At 34.4% G+C, this 16,865-nt stretch overlaps 1 long non-coding RNA gene across 1 annotated transcript in view; it reads left to right on the forward strand.

The window, feature by feature from the left end:
- LOC150035117 (uncharacterized) overlaps window positions 1-16,865 on the forward strand; it is a 39,160-nt gene that overhangs the window by 16,552 nt on the left and 5,743 nt on the right. The window contains exons 2-3 of the long non-coding RNA XR_016530877.1: window positions 13,085-13,191; window positions 13,273-13,358. This is a non-coding gene — a long non-coding RNA (uncharacterized LOC150035117). The remainder of the gene's footprint in view (window positions 1-13,084; window positions 13,192-13,272; window positions 13,359-16,865) is intronic.

The following is a 16,865-nucleotide window of genomic DNA, read 5'->3' on the forward strand; positions in this document are numbered from 1 at the left end:
TCCTCTTATCCCGAAAGACGATTTATCTTCTTTGCATATTGGACATGCTTGATAACCTTTTATACTCCACTCAGATAAATCACTGTATGCAGGAAAGTCATTAATAGTCTACAATAAGTTAGCATATAGTTGAAAAAACTCACTGGTAATACAATCATAAGTTCGCACACTAGTAGTCCATAATTCTTTCAAATCTTCAATTAGCGGCTGCAAATAAACATCAATTTCCTTTCCATGAGATTTTGGACCAAGTGTGAGTAAAGACATGAAGAACTTTGTCTTCTTTATGCATTTCCAAGGTGGCAAATTATAAGAGATTATCACCAAGGCCACATACTATACGAAGTACTCATATTTCCAAACAAATTGAACCCATCTGAAGCTAATCCCAAACGAACATTTCGGGGATCTAAAGCGAAATAAGAAAATTCACGATCAAAATGTTTACACCCCTCTACATCAGCTGGAAGTCGTAACACATCCCCCGTTTCAACTCAATTATCTTTATGTCATCTCATGTCAGAAGCGTCTTCTTTCGATGCAAATAATCGTTTTAATCTCGGTATCAATGGAAAATGACATAATACCTTATGTGGAATTTTTTTACCCTTGCCATCATTAACTTTGTACCGAGACTCACAACAAACGGGGCATTGTTGCAAATATGCACATTTTTTCCAATGAATAGAATCATAACCTAGGTCTAAGTCACACAATTTTCACTTAGCTTCATAAAAGGAAGTAGGCACAGTGGTGCCAGCTGGAAATGTTGCTTCTAACAATTCTAGCAACATATCAAACAATTTGTTACTCCAGCCATTGAGAACTTTTATTTGCATAAACTTCACTAAAAAGTTCAAGGACAAAAATTGTGAACAACCAGGGTATAATTCATTACATGCTTCAGATATTAAATCCTAAATAAGTTTGTGGTATCTCTTTCTTGACCATTAAAGGACATTTCATTCTCAATCCCTTCTTCATTTATATCTTCGTTTTCATTTGGAACTTGTAGATCGTTTATAAGATTCAACATTTCGTTTTCTTCAACAACATTACACTCTGTACTATTTGCTTCAACATTGTGTATTGAATGAGTTGTATGACTTTCAAAACCTCTAGATAAGTTAACTGGCTCTCCATGATACCCATTTACAATATGAGGGAGATATTCCATATGTTAATAGATGTTGACCTCCCAACATCTAATTTTTTCCACATTGAATTAATACAATTCTTGCATGGACATCTTATTCGTCCAAAATCATTAACATGAAACTTCGCCACATCTAAAAACTAGGATACTCCTTCTCTATACTCACTCGATAATTTATTTTAAGTTTGATTCATTCTTTATTCATCCTTAAAAATAAACTTTTTCAGACCAACTTATAATCCAAAACAAATTATAATCTATATTATTTGGATAAGGAATAGTACAAATATCAAATTCAATCAGTTTAATAGATGGTGGTTCATGAATAAAGAGAATGAGGAATAAAATCTAATCACATCATCTTTCCATTCAAGGTAAATGTAGCCAAACCTTATTTTCTTTGAGCAAAGTTATGTCTTATAGAAAAAATAATAATAAATAAATAAAAAGTTACATTCCTTAGGTTTTAACAATGCTTCCTACCTACATATATATATCCATCGAAACTGAAAATGTCATTTTCACTAATGGCTAACAAATTTCAATTAATGTTTAATTAAATTGACAAAGACCCTTCAGAATTGGAATCATTCCACTCTCAATCTCTCACTTGTATACACAAATAAACTAATGAATAATCACTCTAAACCAAAAATTAAAATTACTAAAATTATGGGGTTATGAAAATCATGCTCAACAAGCAAACTAAACAAAACTCATTAATTAACATCGAAACATATCTTAATAGAAGTCACAAACACCTTATCAACAAAGCTATAAGACAATAACATAGCAAAAGAAATTTGGGAGGAGGGTTAAAAGCACAACCATCTTCTAGGAACATCATAGCACTTCCAAATTTCTAACTTCAAGAGATAGAGATAGGGCGTACACGTTACACAAAAGATAAATATCATTCAAAAGCCTTTGTATATATACCTCTTTGATAAATCAAAATCTTTCAATGAATGATAAACTACTACATTACCCTCAAACTACCTCTTGTTTTTTTTCATATATGTATCATGGGTCCAAAGTCATTCCCAACTATAAGGTTGAGGTAATATTACAACTTTAAAAAAAAAACCCGCAACCCAACAAGTATGGCCCATCCCATTTATTCTTTCCTTTCATTACCCTTTCATCCGACAAACCTATTCATCAAATTCAATGCCAAAAGGAGATTAATGCAAAATTAATTTACAAATATCTTCATGTGGAAATCAATTTATTTATTTATTTACTTACTTTTTGTTCTTGTAAAGGAATCAATTCATTTACTACCAAAGTTTTAACACTTATGTCCATACAATGATAATGAATTATCAAATGTTAATTGAAAACAGTTTCCTAATTATGTGAAATTTATGGTACTAAACATCCATTATGATAGATATGAAATGTAACACCAAGGATATAAAATATAATATATGCTAAAAATTAAAAGCAAAAGAAGGGGAACGACTTAATTCCTAACCTCATATTTTAGGACACTTGAGACCCAAACCGAGCAAGGAACAACTCTAAGACATTGAGAATAAGAAGGATTGCAAAATTCGAGCTTGGAGAAAATCAGCAACTAAAAGCATGAAAAACAACATCAAAATTATGAAAACAACAACAAAATTAACTCATAACTGGACTAGTTTCATTATTTTCCCAAATTTTAAACAAATTACAACCTACCCAAGCTCAATTCCTTCAATATAAAAGTGTACAGTCAAAGTTTAACTCACCAAAAGTAGTTTTCAACAAACAAACAACAACCTGCCTTTAAGATTCAAGGACGAACGGACGATGGATGACGAACGACGGAGGAACGAATGGACAATGGACGAACAACTGGCTTCAATTTAAGGGTTTCTCATATGTGTGCTAGGGTAGAAGAAGGAAGAAAGTAGATATGAAATTGGGGTTCTATTTGGGGGTTTTAAAACGGAACTCCTGATAGGCTATTGTAACCATCGGGAGTTCCTACACAATTTCTGATGAATTATTTAATTCGTGGGGAGTTCCGCTTGTCCAGATTGGCCTTTCGTTCCCATCTCCTGACAGGCATGGTTAGGTGTCAGAAGTTTGATCGAACTTGTGACGCCTACTTTTGGTGCATCAGAAGTTCTTACCAACCGCCGACTAGTCACATACAGCATCGGGAGTTATTGAGCACTCCTAACGGCATCCTTTCGTAGTCAGGAGAGATTTTCACTCCTGATGATGTATTTCTTGACGGTTGTTTTAGGCGTCAGGAGAGTCTCTTTTTCTTGTAATGTAGTGGTTCAGCACAAACGGCCTACATCCACTTCCCAAGCTCCTCTTGGGTTTGTCACTCAAACTTGACTCTTTCTACGGCTTAGAGTCAAACCACTATAACATTCTTTTTTCGGACACAAGAACAAACCTGACCTTTTCCATGGTTGAGGATCAAATCATTACAATGACTATTTTCTTGAGTTCAAGAGCAACTCTTATAATAGTTTGAAAAAATAAATAACACACTTGACAAACTCTCTAAAAGAGTGAATTTACAAATTTTGAGCTCGCAACAAATCAATCCCCACAATACAATAAATCTCTCAAGAATAAGATGAAAAGAAAGAATGAGAGTTTTGAGAGAATAACAATGGAGGCTTAATAAATTATGGAGAATTGTAAAAAGATGTGAAATTGTTATCACAAGTTTGGAGAAGATGAAGTGTTAAAAAGAGAGGGAAGATGTTGAAAACTAAAATCAATTTGGGCCATTGAATCTAGGTAAAAAGAAATTTAAAGGTTGAGATAAAAAAGTAAAAATAAATAAATATAATGTATATTAAAACACTTCCAACAGTCATAAGCAGAATTTTTTACTTTTCATTTTTTTTTAATCAAATGACCTAATGGTCATATATGTACATAGGGATGTCCATTTACCCCGTATGATCGGGGCCCAGCAGGGACCGATCTCAAATTAGATGGGGAAGGGAACGGGGATAATTTTTTTCCCGTTGGCTAAACGAGGACGGGGACGAGGATTATATTCCTCGTCCCTGTCCCTGCCCAGCACCGATGACTATATTATATAATTATATTTATATAATAATAATTACTGATGGAATTTGAGACATGCATAGCGGAATAAGGACCTAATTACACTCTAATTGCTTTTAATCAAAAGGAAATTAACATGTAAAATGAAGGAAAAACAATAAATTAACTTACCTTTGAAGCTCCCGAAAATCGCTTTTCCTCGCTGAATCTCGACCCAAACTCTTCCGGACCGCCACTAGAGTTGACCTATTATCCTTTGAACTCAGAACTGGGTTGTGAGACCCGATGGATGAAGAACTCGAGAGAGAGAAAGAGAGGGAAAAAGAAATGGATTTTTCTTTCTGGGTTTGGGTTATCTTTTCCTCAAAATGGTGTTTTTTTCAAGCCCAAATTTGTAAACAATTTTGGTAAAATGGCAAAAAGTTTTTTCATCCAAATTGAAAGCCCAATTTATAGAAAAAAAAAACCATGCAACATTTGCATGAAATAAATCCATAAAACCCAACACCTATAACCCATTATCTTAGTGGGCTTAATGTCTCCACTATAAGTCAACACCTAACTCACTATTAGTGGAATTATCCAACAAAAGTTTGGATTTTCCCATTAACTTTAGTCAAAGGGCAAAATAGTCATTTTGTCAAAGTCAAACTTTGACCAAAAAGTCAACATTTTAAATTCCGCATTCATTTTCTCGAAATTCAAATCACATTTGAATATAAGGTCGGTCAAAGTTTGAATTTTCAAAGTCAAAAGTCAACTCCTTGACTTTTTACATCTTTGACCATTTCCATTATTTTCGAGCTTCCGAATATGAACGTATTCATATTCTTGATATTTAAATCACATTTAAATATTAAAGTTGTATATCTAAACTGAAAACCCGACCACCATATCACATATACTTGTCGGTTTCTCTCTCTTCACCTAATTCGAACAATTTGAATTATTCTATCATACTGTTCTAAGTTTATTTCATATGAGCTAGTAGGGGAACATAATGAATCTATAGATCATGGGCTCCAACGATCCGAGATTAGCTAGCTAAACTCTTTAGACGGAGTTAATCAACATTCTTAACTCACGAGTCATTCTACTATAGTCCCGTGGTTGCACTCCCCTCATTATAGATATATTTGTGTCCATTTGATATACATGATTAGTAAGCTAATCCTTCACAGGTTGTTCGTAATCTCGGCTGGGTCATAAAAACCATTTTACCCCTAAGACTACATCTTATTCCTTAAGTTCCACTAATCTTCTAATGAACAATTGGTTTAAGGTCCAACCTATAAATCGAATCCCTTATGGGCCAATGAGGGGGAGGGGCCCCTTGTTCAAGACCTGGATTCAGTACTAAAAAGAACAACCTATCTACTATCCCTATAACGGGTAGGTGTGAATTTTGTCTTGCACATTATGTTCCCAGTTATCCACCCGATCTTAAATTGGAGGCTTATTGGGCCAGCGATGATGAGCTGCCCTTACCTATGCAGATCTAAGGATAATTCCAAGTGAACAGGAGTTCATAGTTAGCTCAAGATTAATATTAAGTTACCTAGGTCATCAATTAACGAAATAGTCAGTTTTATACATAAAACGACATTTAGAACGTAAAAAGTGACTATTTCATGGTTCAGTCTTATGCAAACTCATTGCATAGGATGCCCCAACTCACATATCTCTATATGAACGATTCAGGATCACATCATTTGTACTAACTACAAAGTGGGCCACATCCATAGTGTCCCCAGAACAAGGCGCCCAACCTTATTCATATACTATAGACCATTTTGGCTATATATTTGAACTTGATCCACATTTATGTCACTACATAAAGTTCAAACTACATTAAATAGTCTCAGGACCTTAATTTATTAGATTCAAGATTACAATTTCAATAACAATTTTATAAAAAAATAAAGTAGAATATGTTTATTAATTTACAAACTACGAGTTTTAGGACATAAAATCTAACAAATACTTATCATTATTATTTTATCTATATACTTTTTACAAAAATTGTGATATAAAAAGTTAGTTATTTTCTAATTTTCATTTCAACATTTTCGTACTTTAATACATTTCTAAATTGTTTTAACATTTAAGACTTTTTACCTTAAGTCATAAATGTTTTAGTATTTAAATGGAAAGCTTGACTATGATATTATAATATTTAAATTTTAACTTTCAGAAATTATAGGATTAAATCAAATTTTTACACATATAATAGTATTGTTTTTATAATGAATTTTTATACTATTTTCTTTGAATGAAAAATTTATTGGAAATAACTAATTTAATATATATATAATTTTATTTAGTTGAGAATAAACAAAATTGCTAAAAATAAATATATTAAAAAAACAAACGGAGAAATTTTTCCTGTAGGGAACCCGATCCCCGTGAATTCCCCTAGGGACCTGCGAGGAATTTCGTAGGGACGGGAAAATAGGGGGGCTATACATATATATATATATATATATATATGTGTGTGTGTGTGTGTGTGTGTGTGTGTACATGTACAGATATATGTGTATACATGTACATATATATGTGTATACATGTACATATATATGTGTCTACATGTATGTCTATATGTACATATATATGTATCTATATGTATATATACACTTAATTTCATTTTCATATTAAATTCTTTTGGTTTTTAATTTAAATTTAAATCAAGCAAAAATCAAAATTCTTTTTTCTTTTTTTTTTAATCCAACTAAAACACACCAAGTGTCACTCCTCCATTTATCCACATGTCACCTTCTAATGAGTCCAATTTGATTAAATTGGCCGACATGTCATTGACACGAATATTTTCCATTAAGCTTAGTTCGACTTTATCTTCTTCGTTTGAGCTTCGATTTCAGTGATTCAAATTATGTTGGATCTATAAATTCAAGCTCTACATAATGGACTCATCCAAGCACTAATATTGTTAGTAAATAAAATGAAGTTTCCTCCTTTCTAGAATGCGTTGCATTCTGATATCTTATCGTTCCTCCAATCTCTTAATCCTCACCTCTTTACCAATCAAAGTAGCAAGAAGGGAGAACAAATATAATAAACAATCTCAATTTCAACATCTATATTTTGGGTGCCATCCATAATTGAAGTCTCCTTACCATAGAGTTACAAATAGAGCAAATTTGAGAAGCAACCATCATAAACATATGTAGTGTTGCATAAAAAATATCAAAATTCCTAAAAGAGAACAAATGCAAAAATAGATGATTAATTACCTTGATTATTAGAAGAGATATAACCCCCTTTATAGATTTGCACAAAAGTATATTTTGTTGAAAATTATTTGATTCGTGATTGATCTTTTCATAAGGAGGTAGTTTTTTCTCCAAATGTTGCAATATAAAAAGATATAAGGTTTTAGAAATTTTAGGTTAAAAATGAACGTAAAATTAAAGGAAGAAAGATATCTCATTATATGTGAGGATTTTTCCATGAGGTATGTGTAAGATACATACTTAACATGAAAGGGGTGTGAATATGAGGGTAAATAGACATTAGAAAAAAAGGTAGGGGCAAAGAGGAAAGTGAAAAATTCTCCCCTCTTAGCCCATTTTAATATAGTAGAGATATTCATTCATTCTTTTCTTAGTATACTCATATCTTCCTTTTTCTTCTGACAACGGGTTCTTGGTGGTATTTATGTGTATATACAAGGTTTATTTCAAATAATAACAATGTTATATCAAATATGTACGGAATTTATTCTAAATATATATTTAGAAGAAGTATAAATTTAAGGTTTTATATAATATATACTTCATATTTTAATGTTAATCTCGTTTCTATTGAATATATATTCCACATATTTTGTCATATATACACATGCATATTATATTAAGATAGATGGCATCCTCCGATTATTTGAAATATACCCATATATATTTGAAATTGAAAACAAAATGTACAAATAAATCTCATATATACTTTATATGCTATAACCTCTGTGATTTTCATGAGTGAGTTATTGATGATTGTCAGGTGTGTGAATATGGTATATAAATCCACGTGTATTTTTTTTTTCTTATTATTATTTTTCAAAATGTTTAAAATTCTTTTTTTTCCCTATAGAAAAAATCATTTAAGGCATGTGAACATATATTTTTTTTTTCATATGTGTCTTTTCTTATTTCTATTTTTCTTCTTATTATTTTTCAAAATGTTTGAAACTTGTGGAGGGTGACAGACATTTGGACTATACTTTTGTGTAATATTTCATCCCATTAGGCTATTCACGAAAAAAAATAAAGACAATTTTGTAATTAGACCTATATAATTATATTTATAGAAACCCCAAACTTAAAATACTTTAAATACTAATGTTAACATTTGTTTTTGTGGAAACAATATTTGAATAAATAATTTCTATATATTAACTTGAGATTTACATAGGGAATTTATATAAAGAACGATAACCAAAATTCTAAATTATGGCCTAAATATATGCATAATATATAAATTAAGGTCTAAATATCTCAACACCCACCTCAAACTCAAGGTGAAAAACCTTGAGTTTGCAAGCACATAAACTGAAACACTTGGTTGATAGAAACTGAAGAAGCAATTCTGAATCAAAACACAGTAGATCTAGGTAGGAAATGGAAACCCATGAAGAACTAGAACACAGAGAACTTCTGGGTTGCAAACATGAACTCACGAACTTCTAGGTTGGAAACAGAGACCTACATAGACATCTAAAACAAAACCCACAAACTTTTGAGTTGAAAATAGAGATCTACGAAAAATAGCCAAAGATAAAAATGAAACAGAGACTCAGCAAAATTTGAAAACTGAACAAAGACTAAAATCGATAAATGAATCAACTAAGAACCAAACTTGGCTGACTAACTTAAAATCACTGGGTTGACTAAATGAAACCAAACCAAGTTGATTGAACCCAATCAGTCCATCTGAACAGAACCGATCTGATTGAAACTGGACCAGTTTAAAAACTAATGCATGAAGGACGCAGGGTGGGGAGAGGGTTTGGACGATGAAGATCTCAATGGAAGAGTGGCAAAAGAGCAACCCATCTGAACCCATGGTAGGTCTTCATTAGAGCTATCCAGGCAAGGTAGATGTGGAATGGATTGAACAAATCTATACACAATGAGCATCACGAATTGGAGCAGGGGCGAGCATCGAGTGGGGGAAAGGGTTTGTTTTGCGGCAGATCTGGGTGAGCATCGAGTGGGGGAGAACGTTTGTTTTACGGCATATCTAGGCGAGAATCAAGTGGGGGAGAGGGTTTGTTTTGTGGCAGATCTGGGCGAGCATGGAGTGGGGAAATGGGTGATCGAACGACGATTAGTGGATCTATATGAAGTCAGATCTAGACGTTTGTGCATGTGGGTATTTCTGGGCGATGCAAAGCTTTGGATGACGGATTTGAGACCCACGACCAAAGAACTGAAACCCATGAATTGGTACCAGCGACAAACGACGAGCACGAACCAACGATGGAGCAAAGCGTACGACGACAAGGAAAAACAGGCGAAACTATGGATCTGAGGTGGGGGAGTGCGGTGGCGGATGTGCGGTGGTGAATTTGTGAGTCATCAGTGGTCTGGACAGACCTCCAAAATAGTGGGTGTGAAGTAGATCTACACTGGTGCGACGATTTGGGCTATTCGTTGGAGCTGTCTGGGCAAGGCAGATCAGGACATGTGGCAACGAACGGATCTATGTGTAGATCGGCTTCCATCGATCGGTCATCAACGGAGGTAGAGATTAGAAGCAGCAAAAAAATAAAAAATAAAAAACCCTAGTAATTAGGCTCTAATACCATGTGAAAACAATATTGGAATGAATAATTTCTATATATTAACTTGGGATTTACATAAGAATTTATATAAAGGATGATAACCAAATTTCCTAATTATAACATAAATATATGCATAATACATAAACTAAGGCCTAAATATCTCAACAATTTTAGCAAATGTCTGATAAAAATATTGATAAAATGTCTTTTTTATACTTTTTGACAAGTTAAAATGTTAATGATTTATATTATATTCATATTATTGACATTTTGGCGTTGTTTATTTTTATATTTCGTATTAGTTATTTTTACAATATAATTCATGTATTTATTTACTCCTCTGTTGATGTCGAGTTAATGGAATGTGAAAATGTTGATGAAATTTTAATAATATGTTTGAAATCCATACAATCACTCTTAACTTGCAAATCTAATGTATGTGTTTTGGCTGTTTCAATTCCATATGAGTTTCAAATAAAATTCACGCACATTATAATTAGAGTAATTCTTATAAATAGAAGAAAAACAAAAGTATTTACAATTTATAGCAAAAAAAAAAATTGTTAAAGGGAGCGAAGTTTTCCTTTTTCTCAAAATTCCTAAAATATCCTTGCGATTTGAAATCTACGCGTCCTCATTACGGTTTCTTCCTCATCATTCTTCAACTTCTTCCTCAGTGTTCTTCGTCAATGACATTTTCTTCCTCAACCTTCTTCCTCATCGACGACGTCTTCTTCCTCGGCGTTCTTCTTCATCGAAGACGTTCTTCCTCGACCACGGTATGACTTCTTTCCTGATTTTTTCTTGGATTTTCTGCTCGTGTAGGTCTATGGTTCATCCTCGATTCTCTTCTTTGATTTTATGCATGCATCCTTCTACGACTTCTTCCTCATCCACAACGTCATGGTTCTTCGACCAAGTTATTTGTCTTGTGAAGTTACTTCACGAGACAAAAGACATAAATGATGTAAAGTTGAGTTCGTTGAGTTCATTTCTCGTAACTTCATGAGACGAACTTCACGAGACAAAAGACAGAAATGACGTGAAGTTGAGTTTATTTCTCATGAAGTAACTTCATGAGACGAACTTCACGAAACAAAAGACAGAAATGACGTGAAGTTGAGTTCACTAATAAGATGCCTCTAATTGCTTTTTTTAATAGTTTTTATTTACATTTATTGAGATGCATATTGTTATCCTCAAATGCTTTTCTGCTCTTGCATTATTGTTTGATGTTCATGTTCCTGTTCCACTTGTTTAACCATACAATTATCAGTTTATATTCTATCATTAATTATCACTCACTATTATCATTCAATGAACATTGGTAGACTTCTGTCACTATGTATCACTTATAGACAGTGGTAGAAATCTATCACTGTCTATTGCAAACCATGAAATGTGATAGACAGTGATGGTTGAGTAATTATTGATGTAGTGGTAGAAGAAATATGTGGCAAGAAGCAGCAGCAGAAGAAGGATTAAGAAGAAGAAAAAGAGGACTAATAAGCAGCGGACGAAAAAGAACGTAAATAAAAAAAAAGGTGAAGCAGCATCGATGGAAGAAGAAGAAGAAGAAGAATAAATTGATTGAGAGAACGATGAAAAGGGGAGGATTGGAGTAGATGAAGCGACTTTCGTTGGAGGGAAAAATCCTCGGAGAAAATCACGTCAATTAATTATGGATAGGTCAGGTTCCGAGTCGAGTTATCGTCTTTTCTCCCTTTTCTTTTTACATTTGAGTTGGGCTTTTTCGGTATTTTACATCCTTTTTGGGTTTGGTTTGGGTTGTAACCATTTCTTGATCGTTTTTGCTATAAATTGTAAATACTTTGGCTCACTTTTCTATATATAAAATTCCCTTTATAATTATTGTGTATACCTATATAGTTTTAAGTAAACTTTTAACTATTTTAAACAAAAAGAAAAACATATACCCTAAACTATACGGTTATATAAAAATTTTAGAGGACTCAAAACTATGAACAATTAACTCAACTTATATAAATTGAACTCGATATATTTAAGAATTAATATTACAATAGAAATATATATCAATTTAATGTGGAAATTACTAGCAAGAACTTAGCTAAATTGACATATGTATATATTGAGAATCCAGAGATCCGTGGTTCAAATCCCCCACTCCTAATTTGTAATAAAAAAATTAGGAAACATAAACATTATTGAAAATGACTTGCTTCAAACCCCATAATTCATAAATATCTAATTTGGTCTCAATGTTAACTTGTTTTTCTTCAAATGCGTGAGACTCATTCCAATTCTTCAATGGCTTGTCTCTTTTGGTCTTAGCAACCTCATGTGCCTCCTAGAAAAATCAAGAAGTAGGTTGACTTTGATATCTTTCGTTACTTCAAAATACTTGTTTATATTAACATCACTTTTCCACAAGACTTTTGGGGTCAAGAGCACCCACAAAGGGCTAGTCGGGGTTGTAGGGACTAGTGAACTAGTCTACCTATGGAGGCTTATTGATTTATGGCGTTTTTAGCTTTTGCCTTAGTCGGAGCTATCTTCATCTATTGTCCCAGATGACTATGATCTTCACGTTCACAATCACAAAACACTCAGATTTAATGATCAATAACAATTCAAGAGTTAGGGGAGGTAGTTTGTAGAGGCTTGAAAATCTTCTGTCGTTTACCAAATGGTAGCTCAATCGTGTAGATGAAGCTCCAAGAACTAAACAATAGTTCAATTATATAAACGACAGGATGAAGCGCTAGACGATCATGTAGACGATAGTTGACTGGAGCTAGATGATCGTGTAAATGACAGCTGAAGAGCTAAACGATCGTATAGACGATTGGATGCAGAGCTAAACGATTAAGTACACGATGCGATAGGAACTACACGATCGTGTAAATGATACTTTAGTAAATGCTAAACGATTGTAAATTTAGAAAAAAAGACACAGGAGTTTAAGTGGTTCGGCCAAAGGCCTATATCCACTGTGCAAATCAGGAGGTTCTCTTTTATTACTTCTTCTTCAAAGTTATTACAGAACGAATGCTTTGCTCTCTTGTTTTCTTATTCTCTTTTATTCTCACATTATCTCACATTTGTTTTCTTTTTATATGCAGGTACAATGGTCAATGGTGAAGCTCTAATGGTTACAACACATAACAGAAAGATGTCGACAACGGTTCAACTGCCTTCTACATTGTTCTTCTTGATTTCGAGTCTTTCTGTAACAATCTCCACCTTTGTAAGCATTCAGAGTACCTTTCCCTCTTTGCTTATTAAGCTGACTTGTGCTAACCTTTTTCAGGTAACTCGAACCTGAGAAGGTCCAAGCATCTGCCAAGCTTGTTTAATGGAACAGTTTTGGTTAGCATATCAGCTGCATTGTCTGAGGTATAAATCTTCACTACCTTGATTTCCCCTTTTTTAATCTTCTATCTTGTAAAATGATATTTAATGTCAATGTGCTTGGTTCTGCTATGAAATTACTGGTTTTTAGATAGCCATATTATGCTCTTGTTATCACAATAGATTATGACCTTTGTTTTTGTTATGCCGAAATCGTTTAATAAATCTTTTAGCCACAAACCTTCGTTCACAACCTCAGACAGTGCGATGAACTCAGCCTCTATTGTGGAAAGGGCCATAACAGGCTGCAAAGTAGCTTTTCAGCTTATCAAATTGTTCCCCCATAAGACAACATAGCCTGATAGAGAACGTCTTCTGTCCAAATCCCCTGCATAATCTACATCTACATAACCATACACTTCATCATTGGATGGCTCATTCTATCTATATAAGACTCTTGCATCCTTGAATGAACATAGATACCTTAGTATCCACTTGGCTGCCTCCCAATGTCTTTTACTAGGGTTTACCATGTACCTACTAACCATACTTGTTGTATAAGACAGGTCTGGTTTGGTAGAAGTCATAAGGTACATTAGTGATCCCATGCTTGGGAAATAAGAAACAGCCTTCATATGGTTTAAATGCTCTTCATCTATGCTTGGACTATTTACTATTTAAAGCTTGAAATGAGGTGCAAGAGGAGTGCCAACTGGTTTAGCACTCTCCATTTGAACCTCTGCAATATCTTGGCATAATATTCAGACTGACTAACTAGCAATCAACCCTGTTTTTGGTCTCTTTCAATCTCAATTCCTAGGATCCTCCTTGACTCCCCTAGGTCTTTCATAACAAACTCTCTCTTAAGAATCATGTAGAAAGGTTGTCTTTACATCCAATTTCTCTAGCTCTAAGTCCTTTTGTACAACTAAGGAAAGGAGCAGCCTAATGGAAGTATGCTTCACTACTGGAGAAAAGACCTCATTGTAGTCAATATCTTCTTTTTGAGTGAACCTTTTAGCAACCAATCTAGCCTTGAACCTAGACTTTTGCACACCTAGAATCTCTTCTTTAAATTTATAAATCCATTTGCATGAGATAGGTTTGTATTCTTTAGGCAAAGGTACTAGTCTCCAAGTGTCATTTTATTTGAGGAACTTCATTTCATCATTCATTGTCTCAATCCACTGTCTAACATCCGAGTTGTTTGTTGCTTCTTCAAAGCTGGTAGGTTCATTATTACTCAAAGAGATGGCAGCATTTAATTTTACATTAGCAAAATTAGACTCTTGTTATCTAGTGTTGAGATTGGTGTCCTAATTCTCCCGGAGTCTCGTTTTTTTGTAAAGATACACATTATTTGATAAATAAAATAAATATTATTTAATTATGGTCTTCACTCATATCCAATAAACAAAGATGTGAACTTAAGTATGTATATGTGATATACAAGTGGATCATGCCTTAAATGATACCTAAATAGGTCTATAGTATAAGGATTAAGGTGGGATACTTGATCTTAGTGACATTATGGATATGGCCCGCTTCGTAGAGGTTTGCAAGTGTTATAAACTACTACAGATGGTAGATCCTAACCATTCATATGGAGACGTCCGCGCAGGGGTGTCCTATATAAAGAGTTTTTATAAGACCTAGACCACGAGATGATTAGACTCTGTATATAACGTCGTTGATACTAGAGACTTACATCTCACCTAAACGACCATAGGTGACACGACCTCAATCCTGAGTTTTGGGAACTTCTACCTTTGAAGGCGGTCTTTTGATTAGTATAGGTGAGAGTAGTCAGATTGTCAACTCAACATGCCTACCTTTTTAGGGACTTGTCTGATCTGGAAGCTAGGAACTCAATCCACAAGATGGAATTCACTCCTTTCTTGAAGCAGGGATAAGTAGAGAGATTGCTTCCTTAAGGGCTGATTCTGGGGCTTGAACATAGTGGCCACAACTTCTCTTTGGAATAGAAGACTCGGTCATAGTAGGACTATGACTTATGTTCATTAGAGGGATCAGTGGTACTTAAGAAGTTAGATGTAATTACAAGGGCATAACGGTTATTGGCCCAGCTATACTTACGAGCGATCTGTGAAGGGTTGTTGCAATTTTGATTCGATGGGGTCGAAACGTCTAGTCAACCAGCTCAAGAGTTGAGACTGTCTCGACGTAATGGGAGGGTTATGAACCCACCGGATCGCTACATGGGTTTGACTGAAGCCAACAATGTCATTATGAATGATGGGGTCGAGGATCCGTTTTGTTTTAAGAAAGAAATGAAGGATGTTGACAAAGATGAATGGGTTAAGGCCATGAACTAGGAAATGGAGTCTATGTACTTCAATAACGTCTAGGAGCTTATTGATCCACCTGATGGGGTAAGACCTATTGGGTGTAAGTGGGTCTTTAAGCGAAAGAGAGGTGTAGATGGAAAGGTGCAAACCTTTAAAGCTAGAATCGTGGAAAAGAGTTATACCCAGATTGAAGGAGTTAACTATGAGGAAACTTTCTCACTTGTTGTCATGCTCAAGTCTATCCCGATTCTCCTGTCCATAGCCACATTTTATGATTATGAAATACGAAAAATGGACGTCAAGACTGCCTTTCTTAATGGTAATCTTGAGGAAACTATCTATATGACTCAACTAGAGGGGTTCGTAGTTCCAGATCAAGAGCAAAGAGTTTGAAAGCTTAATAGGTCCATTTATGGGCTGAAACAAGCATCTAGATCTTGGAACTTCAGATTTGACACTACTGTCAAGTCGTTTGGCTTTGACCAGAACGTTGATAAGCCTTTTGTTTACTAGAAGATCATCAACAACTCAGTAGCTTTCCTGGTACTGTATGTGGATGATATCCTACTCATTGGGAATGATGTAGGGTATCTGACTGACATTAAGAAATGGCTAGCTGCCCAGTTCCAAATGAAAGATTTGGTAAGGCACAATATGTTCTAGGGATCTAGATCATTTGGAATCGTAATAACAAATGGTTAACCTTGTCTCAGGCATCGAATCAAATGTTGATCAGGTACAGGATGCAAGATTCCAAGAAGGGTTTGTTACCTTTCAGACATGGAATCGTTCTTTCTAAGGATCAATGTCTTAAGACACCTTAAGATGTTAAGAAGATGAGACGGATTCTCTATGCTTCTGCTGTAGGAAGCTTGATGTATGCAATATTGTGTACCAGACCGATATTTGCTATGCAGTAGGGATTGTCAGTCGATATCAGTCCAATCCAGCATTTGATCACTAGACGACAGTCAAGACGATCCTCAAGTATCTTCAAAGAACGATGGACTACATGCTTGTGTATGAAGATAAGGATCTGATCCTTACAGAATACACAAACTTTGATTTTTAGACCGATAGATATTCTCACAAATCAACATCGGGGTCAGTGTTTACTCTGAATGGAGGGGCTGTAGTATGGCAAAACATCAAGCAAGAATGCATTGTTGACTCCACTATGGAAGCCGAATACGTAGCCGCTTGTGAAGCAACTAAGGAGGCTGTTTGGCTGAGGAAATTCCTT

This window comes from Benincasa hispida, chromosome 7, assembly GCF_027475165.1.
Source record: "Benincasa hispida cultivar pf3 chromosome 7, pf3_genome.v1.1, whole genome shotgun sequence".
Classification (NCBI taxonomy): Eukaryota; Viridiplantae; Streptophyta; class Magnoliopsida; order Cucurbitales; family Cucurbitaceae; genus Benincasa; species Benincasa hispida.